This window comes from Narcine bancroftii, chromosome 3, assembly GCF_036971445.1.
Source record: "Narcine bancroftii isolate sNarBan1 chromosome 3, sNarBan1.hap1, whole genome shotgun sequence".
Lineage (NCBI taxonomy): Eukaryota > Metazoa > Chordata > Chondrichthyes > Torpediniformes > Narcinidae > Narcine > Narcine bancroftii.
Window position 1 is genome coordinate 175,328,363 of NC_091471.1, and position 14,650 is coordinate 175,343,012.

The 14,650-nt window shown below is 44.4% G+C and overlaps 1 protein-coding gene across 5 annotated transcripts in view; it reads right to left on the reverse strand.

Moving 5' to 3' along the window:
- The window catches only part of stx18 (syntaxin 18), a 186,298-nt gene that overhangs the window by 100,773 nt on the left and 70,875 nt on the right, over positions 1-14,650 (reverse strand). The gene's annotated exons all lie outside the window — the stretch shown is intronic.

Consider the following 14,650-nt stretch of genomic DNA (forward strand, 5'->3'; position numbering starts at 1 on the left):
CTGCACCAAAGTCAATCATTCTCTCCCATTGAGCTGAAGAGGGCCACCAAAGGATTTGGTATTAAATCTATGTTAGAATTTTTTTGGACTATTTTATTTAAATTATTACAATTAATTAATAATGAATTACGCATATAAAACAATACATGTGGTATCTAAACAATCCCTCCCTCCCCACCAAACCCTCTCCCCACCGTCCACCTCCCTCCTAAACATTCCTAAGAAAGAAAAAAGAAAGGAGATTATCAATGAATATATAAATTCTAATCAACTGCCATGGAACCGAGAACCACCATTCGGACGAACCATTGAGAGTTTAAATTTTCAAACCAACTTGTTGTAAATGTAATGTAAATTATGTTTTTTTCAAGAGGAATACAAGATCTGATTTTAGTATGCTGTGATGGAATATTTGGAGATGGTTTTAGGAGATAAATTGGTAAAATTAGAGTTGGTTACATACACACACTTTAAAACAGATTTTATTTAAAATACTGGAGAATTCATATCCACAGTACTTTGAAGAGGAACTGTGAGGAATGCTATGCACATTTGACAGGTAGGTGCTAATTGAAATGATGTCATGAAATGAATGGACTATTGTCTTGGAAGAATAGCCAGAGACAGGTTGTCTGTTTTGGACCTTTTTGCAAGGCTTTTGACCTCTCTGCCAAATGTTCACTTAGAGGTCATTGAGAGGTTATTGTTTAGCTATAACAACAGATGGACCAGAAGACTAACTCCTATTGTTTGCTGGAGAAGGTCAGGGGTATTGCCAGAGAGAGAGAGAGAGAGAGAGAGAGAGAGAGAGAGAGGGACATGCTGCTGGCAGCTTGAATCTCAGATAGAGAGAGAGAGAGACAGAAGGGAGTTTTTTTTCTGTGTGTGACACAGAAAGCTGTCACAAGCCAGGAGAAGCTAGTTGGAACTGAAACAGAAGCTTCAGAGTGGCAGATGGCTGGAAGTGCAATCTGCCTGATGTTTCTCTTGGAATAAATGGAACACAAAGGACCTGAAAGAAAGAGGTTATCATCTGGAGAACCCTGATGGGGCAAGTTTCATCAGCAAGACATTGAGGTGATTAATGGTGGTGCCTCAGTTGTGGAAATCCTGGAACAACATATCTCTCTCTGCAAACCTACAAGAACCTTCCTGAGTGGTAAACATTCACCCTTCGAGCACCAAAGCCTGGTGAACTTTATACATGTTAAATTCTGTGCACAGTATATAAATTGCCCGCGACCAGTGAACTTGGAAGAATGGGAAGTGAGATTGAACTGTGAACCAAAGAACTTTTCTTAAATTTACACACACATTACGTACACGTTCCCTTAGAATTAGAATGGGGTTAAGTTGGGTTAGTTAAGTTAATAAAGATAAGTTAAAGTTTGATTCTGTTTTCATGTTTAAAGATAATTAAAAAAACAACTTTTGTTTAAGTAACCATTTGTCGTGGTGAATATCTATTGTTGCTGGGATTTGAGTCCTTTGGGCTCATAACAATGCCATCTCTGCATCCCCAAATTGATATCAGACTTCCAAGTAAGTTTCCTTGAAACCGCTAAAGCTAATCAAAATAATTCAATTTGATACATAGTTGACCTCAGTTTTAAACTTTAAAAAAATTTTGACAAAGTATGGAAAACCACTCTTCAGTATTTTTCTTGACTAGGACAAGTCCAGAACATATGAATTAGTGTCACTTCTCTGCTCTTACACCTGTTACAGCAAGAACTCATATTTATATAGAAACAAGATAATTTAGCTTTCGACATGTGTGCTCTGTGTACCACTTTAAACTGTAATAAGCAATGGCGAGCACATAATGAAGAGCTATTAACCAACTTAAGAACTGTATCCCAATCCACATGATATAGTCAAATTTAAATCCAGTTCCCAAGCATTTTTAATTCTAACTAATGAAGTTTTTAATGCAGTTTTTCATAAGTAATAGATATTAAACTTTGACGAGAAGGTGTTAAAATAAAAAAAATCTACAAAATTTGATTCAAAAACTCTTAGAAAGTCAGATGGTTGTGATTCAAGAAAATGCCAGACTTGTAAATATCTTAAAAAATAAGAATTTAGCAGCTTAAATTTAACAGAGAGCAGCTCAAATGATGCAAAATATCCATCAATGAAAAGATCTTTAAAACCTTTAATACCTTCTCTAAACCATCTTTTAAAAGCAGCATCACGTAAATAAAATTGAAAAAAAAAACTGATTGGATATGATAGGGCTTGAAAGAGAAAAATTGTGAATGAAAAATGTTTTCTAAACTGTGTCCAAATTCTCATAGAACATTTAAGAATGGGATTATCTATTAACCAGTTGAAAATGGAAGTGAAGAGCTAAATTAGACAAATTTTGGAGGGAAATTCAACTCCATTGATACCCATAATTGATAGTCAAAGTGATTATTAAAAAAGGAGCAAAACACAAGATTTCGTATATTGACTGCTCAATAATAAAATCTTAAGTTAGGCAGAGACATTCCACCATTTCTCTTCGGTCTTTGTAGGAAAACTTTATTAAGGCAAGGATGCTTAATCTTCCATCCATAAGATGATATAGCCGAATCAAGTAGTCCAAAAATGATTTAGGAACAAAAATTGGAACAGATTGAAAAAGGTATAAAAATGTAGCTAATATATTCATTTTAATAAAATTTATATGGCTTAGTAAAGTTTTGGACAAAAATGACCATTGGGTCAGGGGCCAGTGTTCAAGTCGGCGGCTGCAGCGTCGAGAGCACCGGAGTGCAGGTGGCCAAGGCCAGGGTTCCAGTCGGTGGCCATGGTGTTGGGAGCTCCAGTGAGTAGGCAGCCAGGCTAGGGTTCGAGTTGGCAGCCAAAGCTGAGGGGGTGCAACAGGTGAGTGGCCAGGACACTGGCTGGAATTGGTGGCAGAGATGGGAGGCAGGGCACAGCAGCAAGCAAGGGAAGCTAGATGGCTAGGTGAATAGAGAAGGAAAGGGGTGGAAAGCCAAGGGAAAGACAAGTGGAAGGAAGAGGGGGGGGGGGGAAGGGAGAGGCAGTTAACAGAAACCTGAAAAGTTGATGATAATGCCATCCACTTGGAGAATGCCCAGATGGAAAATCAGATGTTGTTCCACCAATTTATGGGTGGTCTTGGTGGGAGAGCACACAAAGCCATGGACAGACATGTGAGTATGGGAGTGGGATGCAGAGCTGAAATGGTTGGCCACTGGGAGGTCAGTCTCACTTGTGCAGATAGAACGAAGGTACTCAGCGAAGTGATCTCCCAGTCTCTTCAATATAGAGAAGGGAGCACTGATTGCAGTAAATCAGTCCTGCAGGTACACAGTGTTTTTTTACTTGAAAGCCCTGTTTGGGGCCCAGACTTTGGTGAAAGAGGAGGTGAGGGTGCAAGTGTAGCACCTCCTGTGGCCACAGGGGAAGGGGCTGGGGTGGGGGGAGATTGGTAGGGTGGGAGTCACAGAGAGAGCAGTCCCTAACCCTAAGAGTCCGTGCCAATTAACCTTTAACCCTTTTATGTTTCTGAAGGGTGGAATGAAACTGGAGCACTCAGACACAGGGAGAATATGCCAACTCTTTACAGTCAGCGCCAGATTCGAAAGCAGGACTCTGGCACTGTAACAGCATAGTGTTAACTGCTATGCTAACTGATGCCCAAAGGATCCGTCCCACCATGAGCATATTCTCTTCTCCCCCTTCTTTTTGGCAGAGGATACATGAGCTTGAAAATATGAATCTCCACATTCAGGGAAAACTTTTTTCCTCCTATTACCAGGCTCTTGAATAAACTTCTAATCAGTAAAAATTGGTGCTCTTGTACTGTTTAACTGTATATTTGGCATTTTGTACGAGTAAAACTGTACTTCACACTTTTAGGCTTACTGTAACAAAATACCCTGCACTTTGTTTTATTATTGCAATATATGCTGAACTTAAGTATGGGTCAACTTCCAACTTCAAAGTTCAGATTTTTTATTATCAGAATACACACACACATGACATGATAACCCTCAACTTATTTTACCTGTGGGCCAAGCAGAATTTCTAACTCATCAGTAAGTGTAAACTGTACACAAGAAAAAAAGATTCAACTCTTTTTATTGTCATGTAATAAAGCAGAAAATGTAATGTTACACAAAATTTCCTATTGTCTGACATTAATATTGCACGACACCCTTTACAGTAAGGGAAAGAGAAGCCAAAGAGAGCCCCTTCAAATTCACTCTGTGGATTCACCTCCAGAACTTCCACAGCCTCTGCTACCACAAAGACTCCTGTGCTATCCATTGGCAACCTGAACTCTAGTTCTTTAACATGATTAGGAAGCCGTCAAAGCCCGAGTCTCCTTGGGTGTCCTTCTTGCCCTCATCACCCTCTCGAAACCCATTCCCATGAACCAGTCTCCAGAAGCCTGCAGTCAACATGGGTCTTTTGACTGCAAGTTGTCAACAGCCTGGAGTCTGTGTGGGTCCTTCAGCCACTGAGCCCCTCGGTGGTCTGCTGCCATGGTATTGGTCATGTAGCATTATCTCTTATACTTCTCCTTCTCAATAAGTGGTGCTTCTGGTGCCCTGCGCTTGTCTGTTACTCCCCTGGTCTGCAACCCTTTGAGGCTGCTGCTGAGTACGGGTGCCGCCATCTTAGGCGCAGACATTGTGGTTGCAAGATTTAAAATTAAAACGCTGTTGGCTCCTTCAATAAGCCTGTACAGTGCAATTGTCAATAGGAGCGCTATGAAGGAGCACTGTATTCTCCACTCCCTGGTCTCCCCGGGTTTGCAACAGTGGCAGTGCTGACATTACAGCAGTGCCGCCATTTTTTTGTATATGTATACAAAGAGAGAAATGTAAACAAATTGACAGTGCAATACTGAAAACTAATACCTGATAACTAATCATGTGCAAATTAAGAGTCTTTCAATGAGTCTCTGATTTAGACTCATTTCGGAGTCTGATGGTGAAGAGGTAGCAAATATTCTTGAACCTGTTGGTATGAGTCATATGGCACCTATACCTCTTTCCTGATGGCAACAGCAAAAAACAGAGAATCTCCTTGGTGGTGTGGTTCCTTGCAGATTGCTACTGCTCTCCGACAGCAGCATTCCACAGTAGATTTTCCCGATGATGGGGAGAATTTTGCCTGTGATGCACTGGGCTGTGTCCACTACCTTTTGCAGAGCTTTATCCCTTTATCAGTGCCTCTAAACCAGGTCATGATGCAGCCAGTCAGCACACTTTCTACTACACATCTGTAGAAGTTTGCCGAGGTTTCTGTTGTCATACCAAACCTCTGTAAACTCCTGAGGAAGTAGAGGCACTGACATGCTTTCTTCACAATGACATTCACGTGTTGGTCTCAGGAAAGGTCCTCAAGATAGTGACTCTCAGGAATTTAAATTTGCTCACCCTCTTCACCTTTGATCCCCAAATGATAACTGGGTCATTTACCTCTGGTTTTCCCTTCCTAAAGTCTACAATCAGCCCTTGGTTTGTGTGTCATTGAGTAAGAGTTGTTAGTACACCATTTGGCCAAGTTTTCAAGCCTGGAGAGCACAGAAAACTTTTCACTGTGTACTAAAGATAAAAGTATACTTAAAGCTGAAAAATGGATTCTTACTGGCCATCGCATCATACCAATTGGTGCATCTGCCTAATACCGCCGTGAATATATTTAGTCTGTCTTCTAAATTGGTGCTATTATCTGGCTGACACCCTGAACCATTTCCAGTAAAAAAGCACATGTATCATTTCAAGTACAGAGCAAAGTCACGGAGTGATATATCACTATTATTTCCAATGTATTTTATTCAAATGAAATTTGAAGTCCTACAGAACGATTTCTGATTTATAGAAAACACATTACCTGTGTGACAGAGTATTTTGAGGTGGCTTGGGATGAATTGCTAGAGTAGCTTGCACACAAACACAATTTTTGCAGGACTGTGGTGATATGGCTGTATGTACTGGCTGGCCCGCCCTCCGGGGGTCCCCTACCTTAGCTCCTCCCTTGATCCTTCCCATGTGACCCCTGGCCATAAAGGTCAAGATCCCTCTCCTTCCCACTTATTTTCCTGGCCTAGACCCAGGCCAGCAGTCTCTTGCATAATAAAGCCTATCGTTCCCCTCAGTCTTCTGTCTGCATCATTATTGGGCTACAGATAGCTCCCAACAATTTATTAAGCAAGATTTTAGAACTCTCCAGTTATGGAGAAATTGCTGCGCCCCGAAAGGCTAGAAGTAGACCCCCAAGTCCCGGGTGCATTGGTACTCTTTGAGCAGTGGGTGAACTGTTACAATAATTTTCTCGACGCTGCTGTGGAGGTGGTCGACTCGGACGAGAAGAAGCTCAAAATCCTTCAAGCACGAGTTGGCCAGAAGGCCTACCTGACCATCTTAGGCTGTGTGGCCTACACCAATACGATGGCTGAGCTGCGGGTGCTCTATAAACCCAAGGTGAACTCGGTTTACTCCCGTTACCTGCTGGCGTCCTGGAAACAACAGCCTGGTGAGTCTGCTGAAGAGTTCGTCTGGTCCTTGGTTACACTGGGAAAAGACTGTTTGCGGGATCTCACGGGCCCGGGCATGATATCACTGAACCAGTGTGTGGAAGAGCTGATCGGAAACGCCTGTGTGTTGGGGTTGAGGTCAGACTACATCTGGCAAAGATTCCTCGAGGAGGACCTGCTCCTTCTCAAAAAGACCATCAAACTGGTCAAAACTCTGGACTAGGCCCAGTGCCAGGCGGTGTTGATCGCGGGCAGAAGCGGGCCAACCATATATGTTTCACCACAAAGGCCATCGGCCTAGGACTCAGTGTTGGGAATCAGCGAACCGACCGCGGCTGCAATCGTACCGACCGCACTGTCGAGGTGCAACTTCTGCGGGCAGGCCAGGGACACGAGGTGCCTCTGCCCCACGAAAGGAGCGACGCGCTCGGGTTGTGGTAAGAGGGGCTACTATCAAAGGGTATGCAGGTACCAATCACAGCCAGTGAACAGTGCAGCGTGCATTCCTGAAGCGTTTCCGGCGCTGACCACGTGTGCGGTGAGGGGAGCGCCATCTTACCAGCCACCGCTCCCAGCCTCAGTACTTCGGCCTACTGTGCTAGTCATGTCACTTCCGGCCGCCTCGACTCCTCTTCCGGCTTCTTCTTCATCCGATGCTGCGTGATCAACATGGAGGTCGCCATCTTGGGCGGCCCTCCCCACCAACGACGATGAAGAAACGCCACTCCTTACTTCAGTGACACTAAATCAAGCCAGTCCTCACCCAATCTCAAACTCAATGACGCAGATCAAGGTGAATGGACATAATAACTGTCTTTTTGATAGTGGCAGTACGGAAAGCTTCATACACCCTGATGTGGTCCAGAGACTCTCCCTCCCGGTCCTCATGACCGGGACGGTTTCAATGGTGGCCAGGGACCAACAGACGAGTATTTGGGGGTTCTGTGTAGTGGGGTGATGGTGGAGTGGGGAATGTTATAACGATTTTGTTTTACTAGTCATGCCCTGCCTCTGCGCACCGATCCTCCTAGGCCTTGACTTTCAGAGTCAGTTTAGGAGCATGATGATGGCGTTCAGAGACCCACAACCACCGTTGACCGTTTGCAGTCCTCGGCGTTCAGGTGACCATCCCCAACCAAATGTCCGGCCCCTGTTACTGTCCTGTGGCCCCAACAACCAATCCCCAGCACTGTCCAGCAGTATGGGCACTCGGTCCCCGGCTACAACCTGCGGCCTCACCACTTTAAAGGTGCCCCCTCCGTCACTGTTCGCGAATATCACCCCGGATTGCAAACCTATCGCCACCAAGAGTTGGTGCTATAGTTCGGACCATATGCAATTTATCTGGGCTGAGGTTCAGCGACTCCTGGTGGAGGGGATCATAGCCCCTAGCACTAGTGCCTGGAGAGCACAGGTCCTCATGGTCAGAGTGGCAGGCAAGCCCTGGATTGTAATTGACTATAGTCAAACCATCAACCACTTCATCCAGCTGGATGCGTATCCGCTCCCCCGTATAGCCGACTTGGTCAATAAGGTCGTCAAATATAGAATTTTTTCAACCATTGACCTCAAGTTGGCTTACCACCAACTTTCATCCATTTGAAGAGAGATTGAATCTATACCGGATTCGAAGCCGACGGGAAACTTTTCCACTTCCTGCGAGTATCCTTCAGCATTACTAATGGTGTTTCTGCTTTCCAGAGAGTAATAGACCGGATGGTGGAGGAACACGGGCTGACATCAATGTTTCCTTTTCTCGACAATGTCACCATCTGCTGCCATGATCAGCAAGACCACGACGCAAACCTCGCCCAGTTCATGTGTACGGCCAAGTTACTTATCTTGACATACAACAAGGACAAGTGTGTGTTCAACATGGAGTGCCTGGCCCTTCTTGGATGCATCGTGGCACATAGTGTCATTGCTCCCGACCCTGACCGCATGTGACCACTTCTAGAACTCCCTGTCTCGAGCATCCTGAAGACGCTGAAACGATGCCTAGGGCTGTTCTCATACTATGCGCAGTGGGTGCCCAACTACGCCGATAAGGCCCATCCCCTAATTCAGTCAACCTCTTTTCCAATATCGGCGGACGCCCAAGCTGCTTTTAATCAGATCCATGGAGACATTGCTAAGGCCACGATGCATGGCATGGATGAGTCCATCCCCTTCCAGGTGGAAAGCGATTCCTCTGACTTAGCGCTGGCCACCACTTTAAACCAGGCAGGCGTGCAGCATTATTTTTCCGTGCCCTTCTTGGCCCCAAACTCCGGCACTCCTCCATTGAGAAGGAGGCGCAGGCGATCGTTGAGGCAGTGCACCACTGGTGGCACTACCTAGCCGGTAAGAGATTTACCCTGTTGACTCATCAGAGGGCAGTGGCCTTCATATTCAGTGCCAAACAACAGAGTAAAATCAAGAACGACAAGATTCTGAGGTGGATGATTGAGTTATCCACCTACAATTATGACATCTTGTACCGGCCGCCTAAGCTCAATGATCCCCTGGATGCCGTATCCCGAGGAAAGTGTGCCAGTGCTCATCTTGACCGTCTCCAGGTACTGCACAGCAGTCTGTGCCACCCCAGAGTCTCAAGGCTCTTTCACTTTATTAGGTCAAGGAACTTCCCCTAGTCCATTGAGGATGTCCAGTCCACGACCAGATGCTGCCAGCACTGGCACTGAGTGTAAGCCTCAGATCTACCGGCCAGAGAAGGTACACCTCATCAAGGCCACCGCCCTTTTGAACGACTCAGTCGATTTCAAGGGCCCCCTCCCTACCACAAATAGGACCGCCTTCTTCCTGACGATGGTGGACGAATTTTCCAGGTTCCCCTTTGCAATTCGCTGCCCAGATATGACCTCAACCACGGTCATCAAGACCCCGAGCAGTATCTTCACTCTGTTCGGGTACCCCGACTATATTCATAGTGACCGGGGGACCTCGTTCATGAGTGAGGAGCTGCGTCAGTACTTCCTGACCAGAGGCATAGCCACCAGCAGGACCACCAGCTATAACCCTAGAGGTAATGGCCAGGTGCAGCATCTAGAAGGCAGTGCTCCTGGCTCTCAGGTCCAAATATTTACTGCTGGCAAGACGTTTTGCCAGATGCCCTCCATGCTATCCGGTCGTTACTCTGCACTACAACTAACATCACCCTGCATGAACGCCTCTTTGCTTTCCCTAGGAGGTCGGCGAATGGTTCTTCCATCCCTCCCTGGCTGACTTCGAAAGCAAGTCAGAGGCCATAAGACGGATCCACAGGTTGAAGCGGTACTCCTCATTCATGCATTTGCATTTGTGAAGTACCCGGGCAGCCACGAGGACATGGTGCCCTTACGAGACCTGGCAAGGGCCGGAGATCTCGAGACTGCCTTGTCGGCTGCTGACCACGCTGCGGATCCGATGGTGCCACACCCAAGCACAGCCCTGGAGTCTGAGCTGCCCAACCTGCAGCCGGATGTCCAGGCTCCTATCCCTCCTGCAGCAGCGGAGGACCCCCCAGCACTTCAGAAGTTCACCGCCAGCACCCCAACCCCCACAGTTCCAGAAGCAGACACTCCCCCGTTGGCCCCCTCTTTGGAGGAGCGCCGTACTGAAACGCAGGTTACCCGGCGGTCTGGCAGACAGAGGAGGCCACCTGTGTGGCTCAACCTCTAGCCGGGTTGGGGGTGGGGGGAGTCCGCTTCCTCAGCCAGTTTTGTTGATTATTAAATATTATTGTTTCTGCTGTTGTATTGCCTCTGGGTTTGTTTATTACCAGAGGGTTCTTTTTTAAAAAGGTGGGGGGGGGGGGTGAATGTGGTGATATGGCTGTATGAACAGGCTGGCCGCCCGCCCTCTGGTGGTCGCCCGCCCGCCCTCCGGGGGGTCCCCTACCTTAGCTCCTCCCTTGATCCTTCCCATGTGACTCCTGTCCATAAAGGTTGAGTCCCCTCTCCTTCCTGCTCATTTTCCTAGCCTAAACCAAAGCCAGCAGTCTCTTGCTTAATAAATCCTATCGTTCCCCTCAGTCTTCTGTCTGCATCATTATTGGGTTGCCGATAGTGCCCAACAAGGACTTTTGCAGAATGCTTTTTGCAGCATACAACTTGCCTGGAAGAACATGTGATTTTTGCAGGCAGACTCAGAACAGTTTTGCTCTCAGAGAGGGAGGGTGTGAAACAGAGAGAGGAGGAGTCACAGAAATCAGGTCCAGAGGGACAAGCTGGCAAACTTTGGAAGGCTGCTTGGTCAAAGGAGAAGACCTGAAAGAAAGAGGATCATTTGGAGAACCCTGAAGGGAGTAAGTTTCGTTAGCAAGACTGGTTGAGAAGGAATCAGTTGCAGATGTCCTGGAAAAGGAATCTCTCTCTGAAAACCAGCAAGAACCCTCCTGAGTGGTAACCATTTGCCTGTTAAACACCAAAGCCTGGTGAACTTTATTAATGCTAACTTCTGTACACAGGACAAGAATTGCCTGCAACCTGCAAGATTGGACTGTGATCCAAAGAACTTTTCTAATCTTAAATATACAGTACACACACCTGCGCTTAGTATTAGAGGGGGGGGGGGGGAATTAAGTAGGTTAAGTCAGTAGGTTAAGTAATAAGTTAAAGTTTTATTCTGTTTTCTTGTTCAATTATAATTAAAAACTCCTTTTGTTGAAGTGACCCTGTGTTGTGGTGCATATCTATTGCTGCTGGTTTTGGGGTCCCTCTGGACTCCGTAACACCTGAAACAAGGTATTTTTTCCATTCACATGGTCTTCAAATAGAAGAAAGTGAGTTTGAAGAATAAAAGACAAAGGGCAATAGTTTACTCACTTGATTATTTAGATCTGGTTAAAGTACAATCCATCTGAACTACTGTTACCAAATATCTAAAGAGAATTTAATTTTTTTTAAATCTGACCAATTCATAATTGCAGCACATCTCCAAAAAACAGGAAATCTGTCTCAGCAGCATCAGAACTTTGTAATATGAAAATCTCAAATCAGCAAATGTCAGATTAATTGGACTATACTTTTAATTTGACTCTCGATATTGTCCACAAGAACTCTGTGAAGAGTATGAAATAGATGCTGGTGGGGAAGGTCTGAAATATGTTGACAACATCCAGATGTTTTTAAATTGTGTTTATGCACCAGAAGAATGAAAAAATGAATACCATATCTGATAACATACAGATACCATAACTGACTTCAGAAGAAGTGGAGTCTTTTCTCTTCTTATAGTGTTTTCTTCACTTCATTTTGAGAAGTTTCCAGTTTTGGGGTGTTTTCATAAAATGCATCATCTTGCAATACCACTATAGCAGCATGAGTGAAGCACAAATGTTTTGGTCCATTACTGGACCATTTTCATAGTCCAGTAATGTTTTATTGAGAGTGAAGATTGTTTGCACTGATGAACAATGTCAATTTCAAAAACAAAATTACACTCAATTGTAAAAACACAATCACCCACCTGCCTACATTTTGTTCATACCTTGATAAAGGTCTCCGACCCCCCTTAACGTTAGTTCTGTATCTTTATCTTTGATACATAAAGTACATTGTTTGACCTGCTGAGTTTCTCTTACATTGGGTTTTTACTTCAATCACAGTGTCTACAGACTTTCATGTTTTATTACACTCAATTGTCACAGTTAGATGTTAGCTTCAGCATGGAATCTTCACTTTGATGAGAAGCTCAACTCCGGGCAGGCTAAAATGCAGCTATTCTGTGGGTATCAAGGGACAGAATTCTGTTAGTATCTGATCCCATTCCAGAGGTCTGCATAGCAAAGATGCTACAGATGGACTCTACATGCAGGAAATATCACAGGTTCTGTTTTAGTGGATGATTCCAATTGTAAATAACCATGTTGCTATTTTTAATACATTTCTGGCCAACGTCTTTGCAGGCTATTTAACTGGATGCCAGTGCTAAGACCGAAGTGCTGGTTTTGTCTATTTATTTTTGCTATATAAAGTACATTGTTTGACCCTGCTGAGTTTTTCCAGCATTCTTTTAACTTCAATAAGAGAGCCTGCAGACTTTTGTGTTTTATTCCTGCTACCTGCAGCATGTTTGGAGTGAAATCCAATTTCTAGGCAGCAGAGTCCAATTTAAGAATTTTTGATTTTAGAATAGTTAATTCACTCTAGATCACATTAAAAAAATACCAAAATTATAAAAGTTTTTAAAGTGATTTATTGAAATCTCCAACAACAATTTGAAAGAATTAAATACCAAACTTTGTCTAAAAAGATTGTTGGCAATAATTGTGTTAAAAATTCACCTATATTTAAATAAACAAGGCTCAACATTTTACAGTGAGTTAAATGGGTATCAAGTGTACAAATTCTTTACTTTAATGAGCATTATTTAAAAAAAACACTGAACATTTGTGGTTTCTGGAGGAGTACAACATAGTCTGCAATATGAAGAAATTGTCAGAAGATGTCACCTTGGTTCATTTCTTAAAAGTGAACACAAATGGCCTTTGCATTATTCTTACCAGAAACTCATACATTGCTCCAGCACTGAGCAATAAGGCCACACATAACACAAAACAATGTAGAGAATTCCTTAATATTATCTCCACCACTGTGAGCCAGAATGAGGAAGAGATACAAAACACAATTACTTTTAAATTAATTTTATTAATATATTTGCTTTAAAATGGCAGCCTGTATGAATTTTGAAACAGAGCATTGCTGTGTATTTCCGATTATAAACACCTGATGGAGCTGTGGGGTTGCTAGTGACAAGATTTTGCAAATAGACATGTCTAAAAGGTGTCAATTTTGTCAATTATCAGACTGATAATTATCAAAATCTGTTTATTTGTGTAGATAATCATTTATTAATACTATTTTAAATATACACTGTGTAAGTAGTAAAACTAGCACTTCAAATAGAAAAAAGCTGGTCAGTGAAAACATAAATGTCTATTTTTTTTCCCCAATGGAGGACATGAATAACAGAATTTCCCACTGTCTTATATGTACCCATTCAACCTTTGCCCATCTGAAACAAATTTTGATCAGAGAGAGACCTGAAACCCAACATTTAGGCCATGGTCCCAGCCCCAATTCATGATTCCGATCCCTCTAACTCACACATGTCAAACTCTGGCCCGCAGGCCAAATTTGGCCCGCGATATAATTATATTTGGCCCGCAAGATCATATTAAATATATATTAGAGTTGGCCCGCTGGCCGCCGCGCCAGTATAGTGCATGCACGCTAAAGGTGAAAATGAAGACGCCGGAGGTGTGGAGGGATCTCAGAGTCCCGAATCCCGGGGATCGGAGCGCCACACTCAGCCCGCCCGGCTCCCAGACACACAGACGCGGCTGGAGTTGGGGACCATCCTCGCTGGGTCTGCGCTTCAGCGGTGACGCCGGACCAAACGTCTCATTGGCGATGCCTTCACCCTCGGTCTGTGCGCAGCGGACCCTGCCTCCCGCTCCTTTTGTTGGAGACGAGCCCGGCGCCGTGAGATCGCAGTTTAATCCCTCTCCAACCATGGGAGGGGGGTGGGAGCAACGCGCTCTTCTCAGCCAATTCCTCCACCGCCCCGGATGCCAGCGTTTCAACGGGGGGTTCAGGTGCCTTCGTCAGGCGACCGACCTGTTGGTGCAAGACAAGGGGAGAGCGTACAAACTCCACACAGACAGCACCTGAACTCAGGTGAACGTGGAGCTGCGACCCCACATTCCACATCAGGACCGTGTGTAAGATTGGGAGCAGTGAGACGGAAGCTTATTTTGTTCCTGTGATTTAAGCCTTTCTTGGGGTGGTGGGGGGGGGGGGGGTCCTTCTCTGACCACTTGCCTAACAATTAACCTAATCAGATGTGGAGTTACCACAATACAACAGTTCTCAACCTTTTTCTTTCCACTCGCGTCCCTGTGCCATTGGTGCTCTGTGATTAGTAAGGGATTGCTTAAGGTGGTCTGTGGGTGGAAAGAAAAAGTTTGAAGACCATTGCTTTAATCATCCCTCATTGACTCGTCATGTGCACGGTTTCAGAACGCTAAAGGAAATGGGCCAATGACAATGACAATGAAAGAGTTTATCCAAAACTATTATTAAACATTTATTTTAATAAGAAAAAGTTTAACATTACATATGTTGAAAGAAGAGAAAACATGCAGATGTTGTTGAAAATTTT